The sequence below is a fragment of the Podarcis bocagei genome, assembly GCF_964188305.1.
Source record: "Podarcis bocagei genome assembly, chromosome: 3".
In the NCBI taxonomy this organism is placed as follows: domain Eukaryota; kingdom Metazoa; phylum Chordata; class Lepidosauria; order Squamata; family Lacertidae; genus Podarcis; species Podarcis bocagei.
Window position 1 is genome coordinate 11,487,531 of NC_138127.1, and position 18,211 is coordinate 11,505,741.

General features: G+C 41.2%; 1 protein-coding gene and 1 long non-coding RNA gene across 18 annotated transcripts in view; both read right to left on the reverse strand.

Annotated features, from left to right (window-relative positions):
- MYT1L (myelin transcription factor 1 like) overlaps positions 1-18,211 on the reverse strand; it is a 313,980-nt gene that overhangs the window by 229,644 nt on the left and 66,125 nt on the right. The window lies entirely within an intron of this gene.
- On the reverse strand, positions 8,662-14,390 carry LOC308583208. The gene is made up of 3 exons (XR_014006124.1): positions 14,155-14,390; positions 12,306-12,377; positions 8,662-8,778 (listed from the first exon to the last, which is right to left on the reverse strand). It is a non-coding gene; the product is annotated as an uncharacterized lncRNA (long non-coding RNA).

The following is an 18,211-nucleotide window of genomic DNA, read 5'->3' on the forward strand; positions in this document are numbered from 1 at the left end:
ATATTCAGCCACTTTTCACTGTAACTTAGAATGATCTTTCATCACGTTGCCATGAATTAGTACCAAGATAGGGATCCATTCAATGGTTTAAATGAGGCAAGGTCTCATTTAAAGCACTGTCTAGCAGAACTGATGCTTGAACTGATCCCGCGTTGCAGGCTGGACTGCTCATTTCAAATGATCAAGTCAGCTTCCTACAGAGACCCAGAGAATGTAGCTATTTTAATTTAAGCAGCGGCTGATCAATAAGCCCAGCGGAAAACCTTAATAATGCAACATTGTGGGATATTACAAGGGTATATGAAACACAAGAACGTATTTGGATTACTAAGAATGATTCGTAGAATGACAGTACTTAGTATGGGAGATCTTTTCTAGCCTGACAGACAAGAATATAAAAATTCCTTAAGTCACCATTGGTTAGGAATTTTCTGGTGCAAAGGAGGTGGTTCTATGTGACAAGAACAGAATCTTTTTTAAAATGTATAAAAATTTCAGTTGGACTTACAGTGGACTGAATTGCCTAGAAGTACTCCCCCCCCCCTTCTTAGAGTAATGATGGTATGTGGAAAATAATACCACCCCCACAAACAGGCTGCAGGAGTTGTTGGGGGTTTTTTTTTGGGGGGGGGAGTAAATCCAAGAGATGGAATAAAGGGATATAGGGATTTTTGTAAAATGTGACACAGAGAGTTTGCACTTCAATATGCAGTTATTTGCAGCTTGCCAAATAAAGCTATTATTTTTCTTGTTCAGAATTAGAATCTTGTTATGACAGTTCATTCAGATCATTTTCAGTTTTTACTTCTAATCTCTCTTCCTGAAGGACTCCCTTGGAACCAATGATTTTTTTTGTTCACTGTTTTATATGCCTGCTCTTTTATCCATTTCACTCACCACAACATGTTTAATTCATTAAAAATATATGTAAGACACGGAAAACAAATCAGGAAAATGAATTTATTTTAAATGATAAAACCTTTGTTTCACCAATACGACTAATCACCAGATCTAAGAAGTACAAGGTAGTTTCCCTTGTATATGACTAGCTAGCAGATTTATTTATTTTTTAAAAAAAGCAATAGTAAAGACTTTTTATTTGTACAGACATTAAGTCAGGAGACATGCAAATCTCTCTCTGTATTTCTGCCTCTCTCTTTTAATGGTACTCTTATAGAAAGAAGCAAATCAAGGAAAGCCCAAAAAGGAATTTTGGCCCTAAAGAGCATAACTAACCATCTACAATCCCAAATCCTGGCTCTAAAAAGACTGCCAACATAAGGCAAAGCAGGTTGCGCAAAGCTGTCTTTATGTAAAAGGCAAATGTCAAAAGAAAACCTCTGATATTTGGTTGTGGGCTCCCACTTTTCATACAGGCATTTCCTAAATCCATGTTTGATGAGCTTCCCCAGCTCTAAATTCTGCAAATTCCCTCTGGAGCAGTACAGAGTGTGCTTCATGAAAATGTCATCTGCCAGTGCTGCAATTACTCACACTCCAGCAATCATGTGCACAATGCAGAATGGGTCGAATTCAGGTGAGAATGAGAACCAGCAATCAAGCCTCTGGAATTGAGAACAAAGCCATTTTCTTTCATTTGCCATCAACACAACCATCAAGGCCTTAATTACAAGGCAAGTGTCAAGCCTGGCTGCTGAAAGGCTTATTATTATACAGCTCAGCTTCAAATCAGTTTTGTATTGATGAACTGCAAAAAGGGGGGGGAGGAGGAAGCCAGCTATGCCCCACAAGAAAGGAAACAGGGACTAAATGATTAGATGATTGGCAGGGGGGGGGGAGAAACATAGCCATTAAAAATGTATTTTTAGATAAGGAAATAAAAACTGGGCACAAAGGAGAGAAAGCAAAATACCTGAAACTATTCTATAAATACATTCCTCATTCAAAATCTGAGTTATTGAAGAATCATTTGGAAATTTATTCTAATTGATATTACATATTAACATGCACGCACACTCCATCATCACAGAAATCCAGAAGGAAACCCCAATTTCTTATCAGGAATGCTTACTTAGCAATTCTGTAGCCATTTTTTTTTTTAAAAAAGCAAGTAGGTTTTTAACAAATGGACATCCTCCACATTATATTACTGCTGCAATTAATAAGCACTGTAAATGCTACTGGTATTCACCTTTACAAGATACATGACCCTTTTCTGTACTACCACATATTCTCATGATAATTCAGAGCTTTTGAGCCATATCCTCAAAGGCCACATACACACATATATAGGCATGTCCAAATAATTGTGTGTGTGTGTGTGTGCGCGCACACACACACACACATATATATAATGCAGCACAACCTGAAAACAAAACACTGAATTACTATATATCTACTGGTGATTTTGCAATAGCAGATCACACTTCTGCTTGTACAGGATAGAACACCTGATTTTTGCTGGTCCTCCTTACCCACTGCAGAATCCAGTGCCCTTGTGCTTTAACCAGTTGAAGAATGCTTTCCACTAGTTCTCCCAGAACAGATGTCAAGCTACCATCTGGATCACTTTTTTAAAAAATGGTGCTGCACTGCCTACTTGAAAGACCATGGAGTTTTACTTGTCCTTAAAAGGGAATAATATTTTATGCACACAGGAAACGACTGATGTTAAGAGTTGATAGCCAGATTTTTTTATAGAAAGTGACCACTCAAGATTCGGGCACTGTAGAAGAAGAGTTTGGATTTGATATCCCTCTTTATCACTACCCGAAGGAGTCTCAAAGCGGCTAACATTCTCCTTTCCCTTCCTCCCCCACAACAAACACTCTGTGAGGTGAGTGGGGCTGAGACAGTGGCGTAGCGTGGGTTGTCAGCACCTGGGACAAGGCAAGTAATTTGCGCCCCCTAACCCGTGGATCTGCGCTCCCTAACCCTAACCCCAGATGTTGCGCCCGGCCCCCCTGCACCCCCCACGCTACGCCACTGGGCTGAGAGACTTCAGAGAAGTCTGACTAGCCCAAGGTCACCCAGCAGCTGCATGTGGAGGAGCAGAGATGCGAACCCGGTTCACCAGATTACGAGTCCACCGCTCTTAACCACTACACCATGCTGGCTCTCTGTACTCGAAAGAAAATTTCTCCAAAGAAATTTTTCTCCAAAGAAAATTTCTCCAAAGAAATTTTTCTCCAAAGAACATTTCTTCAAAGAAATTTTTGCACTGTACTCCAAAGAAAATTTCTCAAGCAGATTTCAAATCTGCCTAAGTAAGTTCCTACTGCTGCTATACAGCTCATAGGCATGCCAATATTGGGCCACATTTAGTTAGCTTGGTGTGCTAATGGAACCTTTGCCTTGGCTGCAGCAGAGAAAATTCAAAAAAAAAATAAAATGTGGGACTTTCTCCCCACAACTTATATTTGGCACAGAGCCATCAATTTACTGGTCTCAAGTGAACTGGTAGACTGATAGCAAACCCTTAACACATCTGATATGTAGGGGGGGGGGAGTAGTTTGGTAAGTAAAAATAAAATAGCGGGGGGGACAAATTTGACCAGGTCATGCAGTCTGGATTTCTGCAAGTAATTCTGATCCTTGCAACTATATTCATTCATATGAATTCATATGAAAGTCTTCAGGAGTAAACTCCAAGGAAAATTCCATGTAGGACAACTCCAGGAGAAGAAACAGCTAAAGGAGTAAACCCTACATAAATCCAGAGTGGAGTCCCTAAGATGGTTGGATGGCGCCTTGTACGCCTCCTTCTGGCAAGTCCTGCAGCCAAGCTGGTGCCAAATGTATTGCTCTGCTTTCCTTTAGACCACATCACCAAAACCAAGAGGTAGGTCTTGTCGCCTGAGCAGCCCAAGACCTCCATACACACTTGCAACCCCGAGAGGTCACTTTGGTGCTGCTAGCACAGCAAAAACAATACAGGAGGCAGCAGTTACAAGTTACCGGTCTCTGCAGCCACAACAGGTGCTATGATTCTCCAGCGGTTTGACTTCACCACTGAAAGCGCACTCCATTTTCTCTTGAGACAGATGGATGCCAACAACTTTATGTGTCAGTACTCACTATTACAGAGTACTGTCCTATTCTATTTTTCATGCCTGTGGCAGCCAATTATGTGCTAGCATCCACAGCACTTTTATCAATATATAATTTATTATTATTATTACAATTTAATGTACACCTTCACCCTAAGCTCCCAGGGTGGGTTACAATAATATGACTACTAGCACCTCCATCCCCCACCCCACCCAAAGAACAAATTGTCAATTGCACAGACCTAAATAATGGCAATCAACAGGGAGAAAAATATGCTGTAGTACAGTCTATTGATGGGAATACTGAACAGTAGGTTTTTCTAATATCAAACTTGTTTTTAACTTTTGATCATAGAGTTTTGCGATCAACTACAACTACAGGCTGCAGCTCACTATTTTATTGAATCAATCCTTCTTTGAACTCAGCTGGCATCACAGTCACCATAAGCCCCATTTAAGCAGAATGAGATGCCAAGGGTGGTATTCATTTACAATTACTTTACTGAATTTGTGCTAGGTGGTATGCTATGTTCTATGATTTAAAATAGACCCGTACTCAAGTTTATTAAAGAGCTCTTTGCCCTCCCCCGCCCCACTGCCATTCTCTTTTGTTTCACACACACACACAAATATAGAATCCTGCCTTCAGTTTTGTTTCTTCTGCATTCTGTGCCCTTCCACACACACACAAAAATTTCAAAAGCAAAATGAAACAGAAATACAGCGAAAGGGTTCCAAGGCGGTCGCTATGTTTTATCCAGAGCATGTAGGTTTCTGTTTCATTCTACTTCTGAGAGGAACATAGCCAGGGCCATTTGACATATCTCCAAGGAGGTACTTAAGGTGGAAGGTTACAGATTTTCCAGTTAAGTTTACCAATATGGGTTTAATTAATTGATCCCTGGCTTCAGTGTGGTGTAGTGGTTAAGAGCGGTAGACTCGTAATCTGGGGAACCGGGTTCGCGTCTCCGCTCCGCCACATGCAGCTGCTGGGTGACCTTGGGCTAGTCACCCTTCTCTGAAGTCTCTCAGCCCCACTCACCTCACAGAGTGTTTGTTGTGGGGGAGGAAGGGAAAGGAGAATGTTAGCCGCTTTGAGACTCCTTCGGGTAGTGATAAAGCAGGATATCAAATCCAAACTCTTCTTATTTAAAAAAAAAATAAAAAATTGATCCCTGGCTTGTTTGAACTGCTCACAGTGTAGTAGGATATGCTTCATAGAGTCGACACCCTGAAAGCATAAGCAGAGCCTTTTCTGATAGGGTATACCAGACAGTCTGTCGTTTAGTACTTCTGATGGAAATACATTTAGTCTAGCTTTGGTGAATAATCGACGATAGTTAGGTACAGGCAGACTCATGAAATGTGATGGTAACTGAAAATCATGGCCATAGTGGATTTCAGATGCAAATGGCCAACAGGTTACATAGGATCTAGAGCGAAGATAGCCATGTGAAATATCCCATAACCTCTGCCTCAAGGATTTAAAGACAATTTCACAGCCCAGGTTATGTAAAAAGGATGGTGAAAGACCAACTGAAGAGGCTTTTTGGGCCATAGTTTACAACCATAAGCTGACAGACTCTTCATTGGTTAGATGTAAAAGTAATCATTTCCCGAGGCCAAATACTGAGATCTTCAGCCAGTATTTCAAGGCAACCCACCACACTTTGGTGGAGAGTGGGCATTCACCTGTTTACAAGAATAGAATTGAGTTAGGGACACAGTTTGGGACCTGAAGTAGGGACCAAAGGAACTTAGCTTAGAACCCATTTAACTTAGAAAACAGACCATTGTATCAGACGTTTGAAGCATGAAGGAGCTGGAAAACAGATTTCGCAATAAAGACTTGCATGACTGATGGAACATAGTGACCTCCCTTTGTGAAGAAGAAACAGAGTATAGCAAGTTTGCTCATCTCTGCCTTCTGACAGATAAGTCTGCCAGTGGCAATTTCAGGGCTTTGTGTGGTGAAACAACAGCCCTACGCTACCAGAAGCATTTAGTCTGCTCTAGATTATGGCCATCTAGTACCAATTTACAAGGGTAATATCCTTTTCTTGAGGACCAAAATTTTGGATTTCTCATAGTTGATGGATAACCCGTTTACAGGACAGTAATCTGATGATGATAATAATAATGATAATCATGATGATGATAATAATAATAATAATTTATAATAATAAATAATTTATTATTTATACCCCACCCATCTGGCTGGGTTTCCCCAGCCACTATGGGCGGCTCCCAACAGAATATTAAAAGTACAATAAAACGTCAAACATTAAAAACTTCCCTAAACAGTGCTGCCTTCAGAAGTCTTCTAAAAGTCAGATAGTTGTTTATTTCTTTGACATCTGATGGGAGGGTGTTCCACAGGGCAGGCACCACTACTGAGAAGGCCCTCTGCCTGGTTCCTTGTAAGTTCGCTTCTCGCAGTGAGGGAACCGCCAGAAGGCCCTCGGCGCTGGACCTCAGTGTTCACTGATAACTTCTTTAGTTGGTATTTCAAGCCAGGTCTGGAACGAGACCTATATGTGTGTGTGTGTGTGTGTGTGTGTGTGTGTGTAAGGGTAAAGTCCAGGACAACACACACACTATGAATCTTATTGAAATATTTGCAATCTAGGCATTAATATAAATGGTTCTTATCCCTGAGTTATTTGTTTCTTCCCCTTTCATTTTGATAACCAACTGATGAATCACAATAAATCATGTAGGGGCAATAACTTTCTAGTGAAATTGAACTTTGAAAAATGTATGCTACTAGAATCACAGAATACAAGAGAGAGAGCCCTTTCCCTACAAATTCATATAAAATGTTGTTAATGTCGAGTTTTGCTTTCTCTCATACCACATATGATGACGTGACTGAGCCTGGGTCTATTTTTAAAATTCTATACATTTGTAGAAAGTAAATCCAGCGATGCAAATCTAGTCACAGGAAAGAAACTATATTTCAGGTGTGTAAAGTAAATATTTTAGGTGCATAATTATTTGAATATTTATACACCTGTAAGAATACAATAAAACCCTCAGTAATATTAAATACAAATTTTAAAAACTAAGCAGATATAGTTGATTGTAATTCTGTTGGTGACAATCAGTTCTAAGTCATTAAAAGCTAGCAAGAATAAAACATCTTTATTCTTTTTTCTGCTGAGTGTACCTTTAGTAACCTAAAAGTGAGAAAAGATTTCCTGAGATCTACACAGGGCAAGAAAGGTTAAACCACCTTATTATGCTCTCAAAAGAAAATAGGTTTGCTAGCCAAATCTCTTTTCATTATTTAATCAATGTTCACCAAAATGAAAGCAAGGAAGAAGTCATTCAGGTAGCCTACCAGTTTAAGTATTACACGATTCATTAATTATTGTAATAAAAGGCTTTGTTTGAACTAACGCAAGCATTTGAAAATTCCTGTTCTTAAATTTTGTAACTATAATGTTTATAGTAACTTTAATGATTTGTAATTTCCTGATGTTGAAAGATATTCGTTTTGCATACCATTAAAATAGGTTTGCCCAATGAATTGAAATTCAATGTTATTAATGAATTCACCACAGTTAAATACTCCATACTAAACTTTATGAAGCATACATTTATTATGTTGATATTCTGTGTATTTCAATATATTGATAGCAACTGGAAGAGGTATAAGCGGAAGACCCCGAAACTATGTTTTGCTTCAGATCGCAGGTTTTCTCTTTGTGGCCCTATTCTACTACATACTGAAGTTAAGACTTCCAACCCTAGCTTCTCCCGCATAATGAACAACATTTCTGTAATCATTACATATTTTTGCTATGGAGTTATGACACAAAAAGGGCACCCTTGGTGTTTTACACCTGTAGGCCCACTGGACACAGTAGAACTTTCATCCCATACATAAGATTGCATTGTGAAGCTCCTTTGCTTCACCTCTTCACAACACGGCCAAATGGATGCTGAGGAAAGCAGCTGCCACCTTTTATGATCAGAGTGAAAACTGCTGCAGTCATATCTGCTCCCAAAGCTACCCACCTGGATTGGCTGAATTCAAAAGGGGGGTGGCGGGATCCCCCATAGTACCTTGAGGACAGCCTGGTGATTTCCAGTGGTCGGCCGCACAATGGAGATTGGATGCTATGGGTCGAAACCACTGCCCACCCCGAACTGGGTAAGCATCCATTATAAACATCATGTCAGCACAACCCCCTTCCTTCCCAAAGGGATGTCACATCACTGTTGCAATGTAATTATAACACGCTCAGTTATTTAAAAGCTGAGGTGCATAGCAATGACGACCAGGCAGTTCCTCTTTTGAGAATGGGAAAGTGGTATCTCTGGAACAGATGGTGCAGGATGACATTTGATGGGTTCAGTGGGACTGTGTAGAACTAACATCCCAGAGCACAAGGACTGATCTAACTGTAACTAATGTGACTCTTCCCCCCGCCCCTTGCAAGTTTCCATGTGATCTTCGCTAGGCAAGCAGGCCAGCTGCAGTATACATATCCTGGCAGAAGCTGCAATGATTTACAATGATCACCTTTGCATAGATACAGCAGCAGGGGATAAGCATTATTCAATGTTTACCAGTATCCCTATCAGTTTATAATTAAAAAAAACAGGCAAATTTCTCCCAAATTGCTTGGACACAGACCATCACTTTTCCATGCTTCTCAGTTTAATACATTACACTGCACAGCTCTCTGCTGAAAATACATGCATGCTTCCATTCTTCATAAATTAACTCCCCCGTTCTGACGAATACATCAGCATAGACCTAGATACAGGCAAAAATTAACTTTAGATAGGTATTCATGCAGCATTGGAAATTCAAGCAAAATGTAGACTATGCTTCTCAAAGAAGTACGTACAGAGATTTGAGGACTGGGCCTTTGGGTTTTGTAAAAGTTTCGGCTTGTTATATACTTTTAACAGAAAAGGCAAGCCATGCATACTACAAATAAAATAAATATTTAGATGTAGTTTGCCTTTTGCACAAAAGAAAGAAAATCCTAACTTGAGAAAATTCCTTGTCAGCCCCTGTTGGGATAGTGTATTCTTAATATTGTAACTTGCCCTGAGCTGTTGGTTTAGACAAGGAAGGAAATCAAAAATTAAATGAGAGTACAGGCCACTACTGAGCACAGTGTGAGAAATAATATATTTTGTGCATGTTTTATCTTTCTCTACCTTTAAAATTTAAAAAGACAGGCAGGGGGAGGGGTGGTTCTAGACTCCACCCACATACATGAAAGTCTGTTTTGTTTTAGTGTACATCCATAACAAGTACAGTCATACCTCGGGTTGAATGTGCTTCGGGTTGAGCGCGTTCGGGTTGCGCTCCACAGCAACCCGGAAGTAACAGAGCGCGTTTCGCCACTCACACATGTGCAGACACTCAAAATGATGTCACGCGCATGCGCGGAAGCAGCAAAATGCTACCCGTGCATGCGCCAACGTGCCAACGCAGCTTACGTTGTGTTCAGGATGCGAACAGGGCTCCGGAACGGATCCCGTTCGCATCCCAAGGTACCCAAGGTAATGTATTTTCAATTCAGGTTATTGCTGAGCTATATGAACAGTATTATCATCATGTGCAGGTCTTTCAGAATTGGACCATTTCAGAGTGCACAAGCATCCAAAATGGCTAAAATAGTCTCTCACTTAAAAAAAAAAATACATGCACACAGAAGACTAGCATGTTGCAATATATATTCCTGACATTTAGTTTTCTGTCTAAACTGGTATTTTATTTATTAAATTTCAATACCGCTCTTCATCTGAGGATCACAAGGCAGTTCACAATATAAAAACACAAAATTGACATAAATTGTTTAATTATCCAAAGCCTGGGAGAAGAGGAATGTTTTTGCCTGGTGCCTAAAGATAATTAATGAAGGCAGCAGGTGAGCCTCCCTGGTGAGAGCATTCCAGAAATGGGGAGCCACCACAGAAAAGGCCTGTTCTCATGTTGCCACCCTCTGGACCTCTTGCTGAGGAAGCACACAAAGAAAGGCTTCTGATAATGACTGCAGGGTCTGGATCAGTTCATATGGGGAGAGGTGGTTCCTGAGGTATTGCGGTCCTGAGCAATTTAAAGCTTTGGGCCCAGAAACTAACTGGCAGCCTATGTGAAGTCAGACCAGGATTGGCATTATATGCTCGACCTATCTTGCCCCTGTAAGCAACCTGGCCACCGAATTCTACACCAGTTGAACTTTCCGAACTGTCTTCAGAGGCAGCACCACGTAACCGCGTGTTTCAGTAATCTAACCTGGAGGTTACCAGTGCATAGATGACAGGTGTTAGGCAATCCCTGGCTAAATAGGGGCACAGCTGGGACACCAGCTGAAACTAATGGAAGACACTCTGCACCACAGAGACTACCTAAGCCTCAAGTGAAAGCAATGGACCCAGAAGCACCTTCAAGCTACATACCCACTCCTTCAGAGGGAGTGTAACCCTCCCATCAGGAGCAGGCACCTTCCCATCCATCCTGTCTAAGGAACCACCCACTAATAGTCTTATCTGGATTGAGCTTCAGTGTATTGGCTCTCATCCAGTCCATCACTGAGGGAAGACAACGGTCCAGCATATCCACTGCTGCATCTGCAGATGTAAAGGATAAGAGCTGTGTGTCATTAACATATTGCTGTCAATATACTTCAAAACTCTGGATGGCTCCACTCAAGAGGATTCATGTAAATGTTACACACCATGAGGGATAAAACTGAGCCCTGAGGAACCCTACGTTGAAGGCTCCACAGGGCCAAAGAGCACCATCCTCTGGAAACAACCATCCAAGTATAACCAGAACCACCACAAAGCAGTGCCACCCACCTCCAACTCAAAACCGTTCCAGAGGGATACGATGGTCGATGGTACTGAAAGTGGCTGAGAGGTCAAGGAGAATTAACAGAGGTAATCATACAGGGCAACCGAAGCAGTTTCTGTGCCAAAACAGGGCCTAAACCTTGATTGAAATGGATCTAGAAAATCAGCTTACTCCAATAGCGCCTGGATCTGGTCCACGTCTACCCACTGAAGAACCATACCCAAGAAGAGAAGAAAAACAACAGCTACATCGCATGATTCTGCTAATTATTCACCTCCATCTCAGCATGGTATGATAGTTTTGTGAGCACTTCAAATGATTAAGTATAGTGTCTCCAACTTAACCAGAAATCTACTGAATGATTCCTTAGAATGTTTTTTTAAAAAAACAAAACAAACATGAGTATTCCACACACATGTATGGCTTTTGCTGTGGGTTGCAAGCTACATAAAACATGTAGGCTTTCCTGGCAGTAACTACGTGAGAGCAATGCAGGAAAAAACAGAATATATGAGTATGTTTTGATGTGTATGGATTCATAATTAAAAAATAAATCAATATGTTAAAAGAAAATCCATGTAAATCCAGTGCCTCAGTATATTACAAAACTGCAAGTAAAGGCTATCACAGCTTAATTTCCTGTGCCTCACTTACCTAAAGCCACTCTATGTTTACATTCCCCTCTGCATTGTAGCCAAATGGGGGGGAGGGGCAAATTTGTCTGCATACTCCCCCATGTGTGCAGAGAGATACATGTGCACATGATTTTTACACAGCTAAAAGAAGTCATTGCAATTGGCAAGGAATGTGTGTGTGTGTGTGTGTGTGTGTGTGTGTGTGTGTGTGTGTGTATACGCGCACCAAGCTGCAGGGGTTGGCCTTTCTAATACCCTGTAGCTCCTAAACAGTGGCAGGTGGAAACTGACTTTGAAATTGGCTTGCCAATTTATTTTTAATTATTATTAATACAAGGCAAAGCCTATTTTCCTTTGTGCCCGTCTCCAGTTCTGACATGTGATCCACAAGGCCATCATAGAGCCCAGATGCCACGCTGCGGAGAATATTCTTCCAGCAGCAGCATCTGGCTCTACAGTGAGCTCCACAGGCAGTGAAGCTGACAGCTCAGAAGTTGCCTGTGGGTCTGTCATGTAGTTAGGCTGCTAGCTGAGCTGTCTTAGTGCCACTTTTCTTTGACTTACCTTTGATCCTAAAATATTTGCATATGATTATGCAGTGAGGAAAGCTCCTGTGAAAACCTACTACAAGCATGTGAACATGCATGTGTGCATACACATACACTCTCTCTATTTGTGCATTTACAACCTGTCAACAGATAGGCATGGTCTCTGAATTGAGTTCCTCACGACCACTTTGCAACAATGACCAAGGGGAATAGTTATAATTCAAGCTTATGCACTCTGTGGTAAAATCATGTAATGTATACTATCAGGAGGTATAGCACTGGGTACCTTCTAATCTTCAAACTTTGTACACTTCAGAAAGTAGTTCTTATTTCACGAGAGCCAGATTTTTAAATTCCACTTTTCCCGTTTAGTATTTTTCCACATGCATCATCACAGGACTGAACACCAGAAACAGACACAAGGGAGAGATTGGTAGAAAGTTTTGCAACTGAACAAAAGAAAGTCAAAGACAAACAAACATTAAGGGCAACTCTGATCCTAAAGAACCCTGCCATGATACGCACCATTTAAAAAAGTATGTACATATTTCTTCTTCTTACTTCCCACAGACATGATTGTTGCAAAGTTAAAAATGGTTAAGTCCTACTGCTTTCAACGAAAGAGTGAAGCATACGCCGGATCCGAAGGATTGAAGATTGTTTAAATTTGTGGCTGTCTGTATAGAGCCATTCCTTTCAAATACTTGAGAAAACAAAAGAGAAGGGGGGAAATGGAAGTCAAAACTGGGCAGCCATTGCAATTACCATGGCTTACTGCAAACAGTGGGACGTGGGTGGCGCTGTGGGTTAGACCACAGAGCCTAGGACTTGCCGATCAGAAGGTCGGCGGTTCAAATCCCCGCAACGGGGTGAGCTCCCGTTGCTTGGTCCCTGCTCCTGCCAACCTAGCAGTTCAAAAGCACATCAAAGTGCAAGTAGATAAATAGGTACCGCTCTGGCGGGAAGTTAAACGGTGTTTCCGTGCGCTGCTCTGGTTCACCAGAAGCGGCTTGGTCATGCTGGTCACATGACCCGGAAGCTGTACGCCGGCTCCCTCGGCCAATAAAGTGATATGAGCGTCACAACCCCAGAGTCGGTCACGACTGGACCTAATGGTCAGGGGTCCCTTTACCTTTACCTTTACAGCGAACAGCATGCATGAACCAGCAGCAGGCCAGTGCATAATACCAGAGCAGTCCTGTTTTGCTGTACCCTTCCTTGAGCCAGGAGCAACAAGCCATGAACTTCGGCTTCTTGTGACATGTAAATCAGCACTTGTGGTTTGTTTCTCCCAAACAAACCACAACTGTTAAGCCAACAAGCCGTGGTTTGCCATTGTTATTCTCATGTCACAAGGCTTGCCACTCCTGGCTTGAGGAAGGGTGGAACAAAACCAGAAAGGTACAAGAATTTGCTGCTCATTCACAGTAACAGTAAGCAATCACCCATGGCTTACCATGACATATGAACATGGCTGGTGCATGGCTAAAATAAATTCGCTTCAAGTCATAGTATGAAAAAGTAGTCTGAAGTCATATCAAGAAGTATCTATAAATACAAACAATAATTTTAAAAAAACAACAACATGTGCCTCCCCTTCTTTCCCTACAGCAAAACATTGAAGCATAATTGTACTTAAGCCTATGACACAACTGAATAAGAGAGCCAGTGTGGTGTAGTGGTTAAGAGCGGTGGACTCGTAATCTGGTGTACCGGGTTCGATTCCCTCCTCCTCCACATGCAGCTGCTGGGTGACTTTGGGCTAGTCACACTTCTCTGAAGTCTCTCAGCCTCACTTACCTCACAGAGTGTTTGTTGTGGGGGAGGAAGGGAAAGGAGAATGTTAGCCACTTTGAGACTCCTTTGGGTAGTGATAAAGCGGGATATCAAATCCAAACTCTTCCTCCTCTTCTTCTTCTTTTCAAGAAACACCTCGTATAAATAATCTCTGTGGGCCAGAATGCTACCCCTTGTCATCTGCCATTCTCACTCATTTCCCTTTAGACAGGACCACCTTTCAGTGAATTTTCTCCTTCAGCACAACTGTGAGCATGAGCCCCTTTGGCCCTCAAATTTCTCTCTTCTGCTGTCAGCATCCCAGTGCCCATCAACACCTCTCCAGTTCCTGAACTCACCATCTATAATGTCCCACTTGTAGACTAATGCTACTTAATACTAATACAGTTCTGCCAGCATAGCAGCAGCCTCCTTCTCTGCCACCTGACCCAGACAATGTTTCTTTGACATCTGTCAGTCATTATGCCTTCACACGCTGTATAATTGCTGAAGTCATCATTTAAAGGTTGATCTTCATAATGAACCCCAACCTTAAAATATCTTGTTTCCATAGGGATATTTCACACCCACTCTATTTTACTCAGCTCAAACGTTTTCCATAATCTGTGCTTCCCTTGTGATTAAAATACATGATCTTCCAAGTGCAGAATCAAGCTAGAGGTACTGTGTGTGCATAATTTTCCCCCCTCCCCAAATTTTCGCTGCCAACAGGAAGACAAATCAGGATCTTCAGAAGCAGCGTAATCACTCCATTTGTGCTGCTTCTGATTATGTGGAACAAATGGATACATGGCTTGGAAAGCTCCTGAATGAGTAGAGATGCTCTGGTTGCTACAAAACTGTTATTAGCATGACTGCAAAAATCCAGGGGCACCCAATAGCACCAGGAAGGATGTACCTGGCGACTGGCACCCAGACTGCTCAAGAGGACAGACGTGAGTTTTTGCTGAGTGCTCCAGTGTATTCAAAGGATCTAGCCTCTACTTCATCTTGCATTCTCTTGGATATGGAGATTTCATTCTCTACTAGTATTTCTGCCCCTACACTCTGTCTAACCCAATTATCTATCTTTCTTTTTTACTTTGAGATAATGAGAACAGTGGGGATTTCAAATGTAGTTTGGGGTTTTATTTATTTTTTTAAAAAAAGAAAACCGACAGATACTCCCCAGTGCCTGCTTAAGACAAGTTCTGCAGATATTCCTCTTCTCTCTATGCTTCTCTTTTTCCTCTTCCTTCCACTCTTCACCCTTTCTTCATTTCACACTTAAGTTTACCCCTCCCATCCCTTCAATTCAGATGTTTTCATTGCATCCTTTCTAATCCCTGAATATTTCTTTCATGCAATTCTTCCTCCTTGGTCTCATTTTCTTCCACACTTCACATTTATTTACTTTCTCCATATATATATATATATATATATATATATATATATATATATATATATACACACACACACACCCTTAATTGGCTCAAAATCTTCTCTCCCCCCTCCCATTATTACCCTTGTCTCCTCAACTCTCCCACCTTCCCCATTTTTTTCCATCCCCCCATTCATTTTTTTATTGCCAATCACCATTTTTATTGCAGCAACCCTCCGATAAGCAGGGCTTAAACTTGAATCAGGGATTCCCAGACAACTGTGAAGCCATTAGGAACTCCCTGGAGGAAAAGAGTTTCTCCTGTGTTTTCTTATGCTAGGTTCCACACCAGAAGAACAGAATCCCATTTGTCATTTGTATGCTCAGCTAACTCTTTATGATTATTAGCCCTTAAAGTAGGGGGTACATCAATGTGGTGCCATCTGAATGTTGTGGGCTACAACTCCCATCAGCATAGCTAATGGTCAGGTATGATGGGATGAGTCATTCAGAAAAACTAGAGGTCACCATGTGATGTTCCTCTTGGATCCTGGCAGAAAGGTGGACTACAAATTTATTAAATAAATATAGCAGGATTTCAAACGCATCTTCCTATTCAACATATAGGAAAGCATGTGTAATCCTCATATTATTTCAACCATTTGCTTCTCCTGTGTTTCCATATGCTATAACCCATGCCACAAATATGTTTGTACATCCTATTCCCTCCCAAAAAAAACTGGAAACTGGTTTGTCTCAACCAGCACTGGAGACATCTTTCTTTAGAGAAAAAGTGATGGAAAGTAAGAAATGCAGACACTGGAAAAGAAGAGAAAAACATCAGTAGGAAGCAGCTTTTCCAAACATGTTAGAGTATTTTCATGTCCTTCATGGGGCTTTCAGTAACAAAGGAGTTCACTATCCTGAAAACTGTAGCACAGAGCTCTTCCACAAGAGCCAAAACAAGGATTAAGATCAGAAGGGCTATGGAGCATCTGCCCAAAGGCCATTTTACTCCATGCAGCTTAGTGCCATGGGTAATATGAATGTTGAATCCACTAGAAAACATTCTGCCAGACATTATAGCTTTTAAAACAAAAAAAAAAAATAAAAACAAAATAAATCCATTAGCATTGCCATGCATAGGGATGCTGAACAGCTGGCAGCTATTTAGTAGGAATACAGGTGGCTTATTTGCAGTGTGTTTTACTTGGCACTGAATTTATATTGAGAAGCATACAGGTTTTTTTTTTCCATTGGCAATGTGGGAGGGAAGACAAAAACAATGTATGCCAAGATAAGGAAGATATATACAAGACAGTAGATAACTACAGAAGCAGATCTGCCAAATGGAAGCAAATTGTGTGTCACCGAAAATCAAAGCCTATCTTGCAGTGGTGATTAAGGGAGAATCCTAACAACCATTATGCAAACAATTCCAGGTTTGTTGCCCCTACAACTCAGATTGCACCATTGTGTAAGGCCAACAAAGCAGTCCCGAAATTAATCTGAGGCATGTTTCACACAAGCATGGTCAGAACATGAAGACTGAGAAACAAGAGGTGCTCATATCACCAGTGCTTTTTTTTGCAGACATTATTCACTGTGACTCATTAAGTGCTTATCAAGTAATGGCACATTGTGATGTAAATACATGTGTAAACTGGCTTTTAAGTATCAGTAGTTCATTAAGAATCCATCATTTTGTGAATATACTAAGGAGTATTTTGCCATGAACATCACTTGGCACTTATCAGCACTGAAATTTAACTTTCTAACTTGATGACTGCTTCTACAGTTTGTTGTCTTCATGGCACCCGACATACCAATAGTTATCTACCTAAGTGCAGATGCAGATTTATGGCAACACAACTGGTTCCTCTGCACAAGGAACAGGGGCCAAGAGGCATCTTCCTGTCTTCCCAGTAAGCACTGGGCTTTGGGAAGGAGGTGTGGAAGCTCTAGGACCCTGCCAGAGCCTCACACCACCTTCCTGAAGCCTGGTGCCTCTCTTACCTGGCTTTGGGAAGGTTAGGGCTGTTGGGTGTGTGTGTCAATTTTTTGCCTCGCTGAGGCGTCTATATTACCAAGGTGTGCCCCTGCTAAGCAAGAAGTGACCATCAGATATTCAATCAAGCAACCTAAACATTTGGTCACCATGCCTCAATACCTGTAACTCAAAGTGATAAAAGGGGGATTTGGTTAATCTCTTGTGCATAGCTGAAAGTTCCTCTTTTATCTGAACTACTTGCAGACTTCTGTACTACCCACAGACTTCTGAAACATTTAAGTTGCACATGCAGAAGCAATGACACCTACACAGATAACACTTAACACAATGGCTTTCTTATGCATAAAAAGCTAATAGCAATGATCATAGGTGCTCTTTTTCACATATAGCAGAACTTTCATATGAACAGAATAACAACAGCCCAGTGAAACTTACAAGTTGCAACTGATGGAAGGGCATCTGAGATTCCCAGATCCACTTATCCAACAACATAATCAAAGCATAAACAATCACCAGCTATACTGTGTAAAGCATAAAAACTCCGGATGGCAAAAATAAGATTTATACCCTGTTTTTCAGACTAGTGAATAGAGGGAAAGACTAATCATATTGAACAGGACTCCTATTACTCAGAAGAGAGTAGTGTTGTACAGTGTACAACTGGTGCTCTACATGATGCACAAAGGAAAGCCTGGACAGCCAACCTAGCACAGTTCTAACAAGTTATGTATTTTCATGATGCCATCTAGCACAACGTTGTTTATATGCACTCTCACAAGGGGAAGTGGGAGCTCAACAATGGTTAGCCACTGAATTTTCACTCTGTATTAAAAGGATAAATTACTGTTGCTTCTTCTGTATTAAAAGGATAAATTACTGTTGCAGAATGTCTTGGGGAAGGGGGGGTGCTAATGGACTTGTCTTCTCCTACCTACTGATTTATTCATGCACGGGGCAGGTCACTAATGACAAAATGCTAGCATCTTATGGCAGAAAAAATGGCCTGGTGCAAGGGATACAAACT